Genomic DNA, 7396 nt, shown 5'->3' on the forward strand with positions numbered 1-7396 from the left:
TGACAGGGTGAGTGTGTGAAACCGTCCCCAGCTGTGTGAGTGAGTGACAGGGTGTGTGATGCACAGTGATGGACTGGCACCTTGTCCAGGGTGTGTTCATGTGTTCACCCACTGATTCTGGATATGCTGTGGGCCTATAGCAGCCCGGCGCAGGATGAAGTGTTTACAGAAGATGAATGAATGGATGAAGTTGCTCTGATAAAACTTCAAAATCAAAACGTGCAGAAAATTTAAAACCTCGGCGGATCTCCCCTGCGCCGAGGCCCTTAACTTTGTAGTTGTGAAACTGCTGGCCGTTTAATTTACATAAGACTGCTGTTACACAAGAATGTACTTTCAGAGTTGTGAGAAGCTAAGTGTGAACCTACTGTACAACTGTGTTGAATAAGGCTTTCACATGGATACATCTGAGAGAGAGAGAGAGACAGAGAGAGAGAGAGAGAGAGAGACAGAGAGAGAGAGAGAGAGAGAGAGAGACAGAGAGAGAGAGAGAGACAGAGAGAGACAGAGAGAGAGAGAGAGACAGAGAGAGAGAGAGAGAGAGAGAGAGAGAGACAGAGAGAGAGACAGAGAGAGAGACAGAGAGAGAGAGAGAGAGAGACAGAGAGAGAGAGAGAGAGACAGACAGAGAGAGAGAGAGAGAGAGAGACAGAGAGAGAGAGAGAGAGAGACAGAGAGAGAGAGAGAGAAAGAGAGAGAGACAGAGAGAGAGAGAGAGAGAGAGAGACAGAAGGAATCTGGAGGGTGTCTAAGGACGCGCTGACGACAAATATTTCTCATCTCTCTGTAAGTGTGATGTTCCCCCATATTAAACGTTCCCATCTCAGCGCTGAGTCACACTCCAAGCCGTGCCTCTCACTCCATCTGTCCCTCGGTGAACGCCGTGTCTCTGAAAGCCTTTGCATTTTCTGTGTGTTATTTACTCTATGTTCAAACATTCGTGGACACTTTTATAATAAGCAAATTCAACCAAATTAAGGGCACACACCTGTCCAGTCCCCTTCACAGTTTGTAACTAATGAGCAACAGTGGAACTGCCCCCTGTGGCGTGGCAGCGCTCCATCCAAACTTTGAGATGATCAGGAGTGGAGTTTGTGCTGCTAATCCTCCAGAATCCCTTAACCTGAAAGGCTGGATGCAATCATATCCCCACAGCAATGTACTACATTGAATCTACTACATCTAGAGCAAAGCCTTCTGAGGAGAGCAGAGCGTGTTAATGGAAGCAAAGTAGAGACAACCTCCTTCATTTTTATAATGAGGATTAATCCGAGCCCAAGAAGCAGAAAGTGGGAAAATGGACTGAAGAAGTTCAGCTTTGGAGTAACACTCATCCCTTTTCTACAGCAACCTACTCCTCTCACCTTTTAGACGTGGATGTGGTCCTCCTCGAGCGTCGTTGGAGACAGCCACCGTTGTCTAGACCTGTGTCTCGTGGTGAGAGGGATTCTCTCAGACTTGAGCTCCCCTCACTGTGCCTTTGAGGCCAAGCTGAGGCCGAGGAGCCTTAAGGCTTTAAATCCAATTAAAGCAAAGTGAACAACAAAGAGCTGCACTGTTAATACTGACCAGAGCAGTGGTTTCTTCAGTATTCTCTCAGAAAAATTAGTACTGTACAGGTACATTACTTTTCACTAAGGTACAGTGTAAATGTACTTTTAAAGGTGCAACAGTGGCTTTAAAATCCACTTGTGTTCCCTAAATGCACATTACATTCTCTTCTCCAGAAGGAGAGTACAGTTCGAAGATTTCATTATAGAAATTATATTCATTCATTCATTCGAGGGTCGTGGTGGGTCCGGAGCATACCCGGAATCACTGGGCACAAGGCAGTAACACACCCTGGAGGGGGCGCTGGTCCTTCACAGGGTGACACACACTCACATCTACACTGTAAAAAATTTCTTGTAAATTTTACAATAAAATACTGGCAGCAGAGTCCCCAGGTATTTACCGTATTTTTACAGGAACACTACTGTATTTCAAATTTACAGCATATTACTGTAATTGAGTAATACAATAATTCACTGTAAATACTGTGATTTACAATAAAATACTGTAGCAGACTCACTGTAAATTTACAGCAACGTTTTACAGTGTACGGACACTTTTGAGTCGCCAATCCACCTACCAATGTGTGTTTTTAGACCGTGGGAGGAAACCTCTGGGTTCAGCACAGCAGTAACTGCACTATGTAACTTTTGGAGGAGGGTAGGAGACCAATTCCCTCTCTCCCCATCCACTTTAATTTCAGTAGAGTGCTGTAAATATGAACTACACTGGGGGAGTTCCAGAAGTAACCCCCCATACACCCGCCCCCTCCCAAACCTTACCTAATGTTCCTTTAATAGTTGCATCAATCAGAAACATCTGCATCCGAGAGATTTCTGTGGCTCTCAGTGGGACGTCTACATCTGTAGACAGGTCGTTTAACCCACCCTTCCTGAGAAGATTGCTCCAACTGTCTCAGGTTCTACCTATACCTTCTCCAGACTGTGGTTCAGCAGTTTTGTTTTTTCAGATATACTTGGATGCTGTTTGCTGTGTGATATGAATCATTATCCTAAAAGACCTACAAGCAACAACTGAGACAGAGCCTTCAGACACTGGGTAGTACATTTCACTCAAGACTGCTTTGATTGTCTTGAGATTGCATCGTCCCATGCATAGATTCAAGGCACACCATGCCAGATGCAACGAAGTAAGTCTAAAAAGCCCATAACTGAGCCTCCTGCTTGTTTCACGGTGCGTATGATGTTCTTTGAAAGCTTCATTTTTTTCTGTCTGATGTGACTTGCTGAAAAAGCTTTGTCTCATTTGTCCAAAGAACATCCTCCCAGACGCGCAGTAGATTCGTCGACACGCACTGTAGCAAATTCCAGTCTGGATTTTGAAGCGTTTCTTTCAGCAGTGGAATCCTTTTGGATCTTCTTCCATGGAGACCACTGTTGCTCAACAAGCCAGAGATGGTTCACTAAGACATTAATGTTCCTTCAACCTGGGGTTCAGCTTGTAACACTTTGGAAGTTTCCTTTGGCTTTTATCTACCATCTGCTCTATTCAGTTTTTTAATCAGGGAGCGATTTTCCCTTGTGGCTGTGTCCAGGGAGTTAGGCTACAGTACTATGAATCTTAAAGGGATACTACACTCTCAGAAAGAAAGAAACCAATAGTGGTAATGTGCTTTTAAACATACAGCAGTGGTTTTAAAGTCCAGTCACAGACAGTCACCCGGAGGAAACCCACACAGATACAGGGAGAACACACCACACTCCTCACAGACAGTCACCCCGAGGAAACCCACACAGACACAGGGAGAACACACCACACTCCTCACAGACAGTCACCCCGAGGAAACCCACACAGACACAGGGAGAACACACCACACTCCTCACAGACAGTCACCTGGAGGAAACCCACACAGACACAGAGAGAACACACCACACTCCTCACAGACAGTCACCCGGAGGAAACCCACACAGACACAGGGAGAACACACCACACTCCTCACAGACAGTCACCTGGAGGAAACCCACACAGACACAGAGAGAACACACCACACTCCTCACAGACAGTCACCCGGAGGAAACCCACACAGACACAGGGAGAACACACCACACTCCTCACAGACAGTCACCTGGAGGAAACCCACACAGACACAGAGAGAACACACCACACTCCTCACAGACAGTCACCCGGAGGAAACCCACGCAGACACAGGGAGAACACACCACACTCCTCACAGACAGTCACCTGGAGGAAACACACGCAGACACAGAGAGAACACACCACACTCCTCACAGACAGTCACCTGGAGGAAACCCACACAGACACAGAGAGAACACACCACACTCCTCACAGACAGTCACCCGGAGGAAACCCACGCAGACACAGAGAGAACACACCACACTCCTCACAGACAGTCACCCGGAGGAAACCCACACAGACACAGGGAGAACACACCAAACTCATCACAGACAGTCACCCTGAGGAAACCCACACAGACACAGGGAGAACACACCAAACTCATCACAGACAGTCACCCGGAGGAAACCCACACAGACACAGGGAGAACACACCAAACTCATCACAGACAGTCACCCGGAACGGGACTCGAACCCACAACCTCCAGGTCCCTGGAGCTGTGTGACTGTGACACTACCTGCTGCGCCTTGCTGCCCAATCCACAATAAGTATAAATTTTTAAAATATTAATACAAATATTACAGCTTCAAAATAATTGTGACACTGCACTGACCTGTAATTCTGAGAACAGAGCCTCTGTCATTGTTACTATGGGCTCAGCACTGCAGAAACTGTACTATGTAACAATTAAAGGAGAGTAGGAAACAACCCCTTACTCCTTAATGTCAAGACAGTGCTGTAAATGTGAATTGCACTATGCAACTGTAGGGTGTGCCCAGGAACAAAAATACCAAACCTTACCTAAAGTTCCTTTAAATGTCTTACAACATGTCACTGCACAGCTCAACACATTTGGAGGAGAACACTAATTCCTCAATTCTTTTATATGAGATAACAAATGCTAGTGTTGGCAAGCACTGGGCTACGTGATGTGTGGAGAAGTAGGAGCATGCTACCCACCCACCCCCCCTTCTGGAGAATAAGGCATCACTATAAAATATTACTGACCAGCTGTTAATCGTGTGGTGGCTGTAGAAAAACAAAAAACATGAAAACATCATGTTATTTGAGCACAAAACAGAGCAGGTGTTTCTGGCCAAACGGCCATGAGTATGTGTACCTGAGTTACTGTGTACCCAGCAGGCCCCAGCGTATTTGCTGATCCTAATCTCGTTGGCTGCTCAGCCATTGGACAGATCTCTTCTCGCATTTCAGCAGGAGTCTCTCCCCATGGAACAGCAAAGTAAATTGGATTGAGGGGAATATGATTGTCTGTCCCCTGATGACTGGACGCACCTGAGCCCAGCAGATTTGTGCGTGTCCCTGTCCACAAATAGACTACAAACACAGGGCCAGGTAGTCATTTTATAAACACTTCAACCAAACCAGGGTCCTATTACATTTTTATATACTGTGTAATAAAATGTACCTGTTCAAAAAATTACAGACAACATAGATAGATAGATAGATAGATAAATATAGGTGTTTCTTTCTCTTTGTATGTGCTTGGGTTTTATCTGTGAGGAGTGTGGTCGCATGGGTTTTCTTCTGGCGGTCAATTTCTTCCCACAGTCCAAAAACACATAGGTCAGTGGTGTGTGTGTGTGTTTGAACTCTTCTGAAGGTGTATGAATGACAGGATGTGTGTGAGATGCCCTGTGCTAGCCTTGAACCCATTGATTTTGAGTAGGCTCCTGCCCAAGTGTAACCCTGATCTGGATGAATCAGTTACGTTAGACGAATGAACGAAGGTGGTGGAGGAGACAGTGCTAATGCTAACTACTCTGAGAATAAATGTACTGAATTTGATGTTTGAACACATTAAAAAGGAAAAAACAGGTTGCCATGCTTCCAACTGGTGGTCTTCATTGCCCTCTAGTGGACGTTTCAATTTGATGCAGCAATGAGAACTGGCTTATTACACCGATTTTATTTGCGCAATATTAAATGGTTAAAGACGTAAACCGAACGTCTTAATACCTCCTAAGCTTCCTCATTACATATGTTGATAATATTACATGACTGTAACACCTACATTACAAAATTACGTCATAAAACAATTGATAATCATTGTTATCAACAAATCCTGATTGCTAAACGTACAGGCTAATAAATACACGTCACAGGCTATTTGTATTTCGTCACTTAAGTAGCTAGATAAGTTGTTTTATATATACTTTTTGTTTATTGTCCATTAACTAGCATTAAGATGTTAGCTTCTTAGCAGTAAGGCATATGGCTACTTTCAGCAATTAGCAACAAGCTAAAATCTGACAAACAACTATATTAACAACTCGAAAACCCCCCAAACCTAACACATTCAAGTAATATCCCAGTCTTTGAACTAGAAAATGAATTTAGAAACAAAGCTGAAGGATGTGAGAATCAATGTTTACAACTGATAGTGATTAGCATTCAGTAACAGACGGTCACATAGTGAATATATTTTTTGCTTTTCTGTTAAAACATTGGCTCTGGTTTATTGGTCCCCTCTGCTGGTGAAGGAAGTGCATAAAAAATGAAATCAAACATAACCAAAGAGCAAAAACCTAATCCCTGTTTGTTTTCTCTCCTATGAATTCTTCCTTTGTGGTTCTGAGGAGGAGGAAGGGAAGCTAGCACTGGAACGCTGAGGTAAATGAAGATGGAGTCGCCTCTGCTGGTGTCCTCAGAACACTAACCCGGGCACCTGAGACCCCAGACCTCAACATAACCCATGTTTATCAGCTCCACTGACCATACTGGAGCACTTTGTAGTTCTACAGTTATAGACTGTAGTCCAGCTGTTGCTCTGCATACTTTTTAGCCCACTTTCACCCTGTTCTTGCAGGTGTTATTTGGGTGGTGGATCATTCTCTGCGCTGAATGTGCGCTAATAGTGTGCTAATGTGTGTTGTGCCGGTAATAATGGATCAGACACAACAGTCCTGCTAGAGTTTTTAAACCCCTCTATGTCCACCAACCAAAAATACCCAGGTAGCGCCCTCGCTCCAATGACTACAGACTAGAGTGCGAACAACACAAACTGTGCAGTTACAGGTCTCTGAATTTACATCTACAAGGCAGGTGTGTCTAACAGTGAGTGTTTAAAGACTCTAGCAGCACTGCTGTGTCTGATCCACTTGTACCAGTACGTCAGTGTCACAACAGAACAACAGATGAACTACTGTCCGTAACCGTAGAAGCACAAAGTGCTTGTCACTCGTCAGTGAACCTGAAGAAATGGACAATGCGTGTGGAAACAAGATTATTTTAAATTTATGGATGATTAGTGTGCACTGGATAGATAATCAATAAGAACTTCAAAGACAAAAACATGGACACAAACTCGCATTTCAAAAGATAATTTAATTCAGTTGATTCTCATTTAATTCAATTAAATTTAATATCATTTGGATAAAAAGAGCAGTTATGGATCAAAGTTGACAATCTGTACAAAGAGGTGACTGTAAGAGTGAGGGAATGGCGATGACAGAATTACAATCATTTCAAACCTCGGCCAGTCCCCAGTCCCCTTTCGGTCCACTAATCAGAGTTATAACCTGTGATTAAGCACAGCTGAGTCTTGAGGAGAGGTATGGAGATACTTGAGGAGACTCAGGAGTGCGTAAGCCTCACTAAACCAACAGTGATGAAGATACCGAAGTGAAGAGAGAAAGGGCAGCGTCGGTTTATAACCAGTTTAGGCGTCCCTGGTCAACAAGTATGGACAATGTTCTATGTGAAAGTAAACACTCTTTGAAACACCACA

At 44.2% G+C, this 7396-nt stretch overlaps 1 protein-coding gene across 4 annotated transcripts in view; it reads right to left on the minus strand.

The window, feature by feature from the left end:
* Nucleotides 1–7005: 7005 nt before the first annotated feature.
* cuedc1a (CUE domain containing 1a) overlaps nt 7006–7396 on the minus strand; it is a 28082-nt gene continuing 27691 nt past the window's right edge. For all 4 annotated transcript variants that reach the window (XM_066650932.1, XM_066650929.1, XM_066650931.1 and 1 more), the window contains one exon: nt 7006–7396. This exon is cut by the window's right edge and continues 739 nt beyond it. The gene's annotated coding sequence lies outside the window, so the exon portion shown is untranslated.

The sequence above is a fragment of the Hoplias malabaricus genome, chromosome 18 (assembly GCF_029633855.1).
Source record: "Hoplias malabaricus isolate fHopMal1 chromosome 18, fHopMal1.hap1, whole genome shotgun sequence".
In the NCBI taxonomy this organism is placed as follows: Eukaryota; Metazoa; Chordata; class Actinopteri; order Characiformes; family Erythrinidae; genus Hoplias; species Hoplias malabaricus.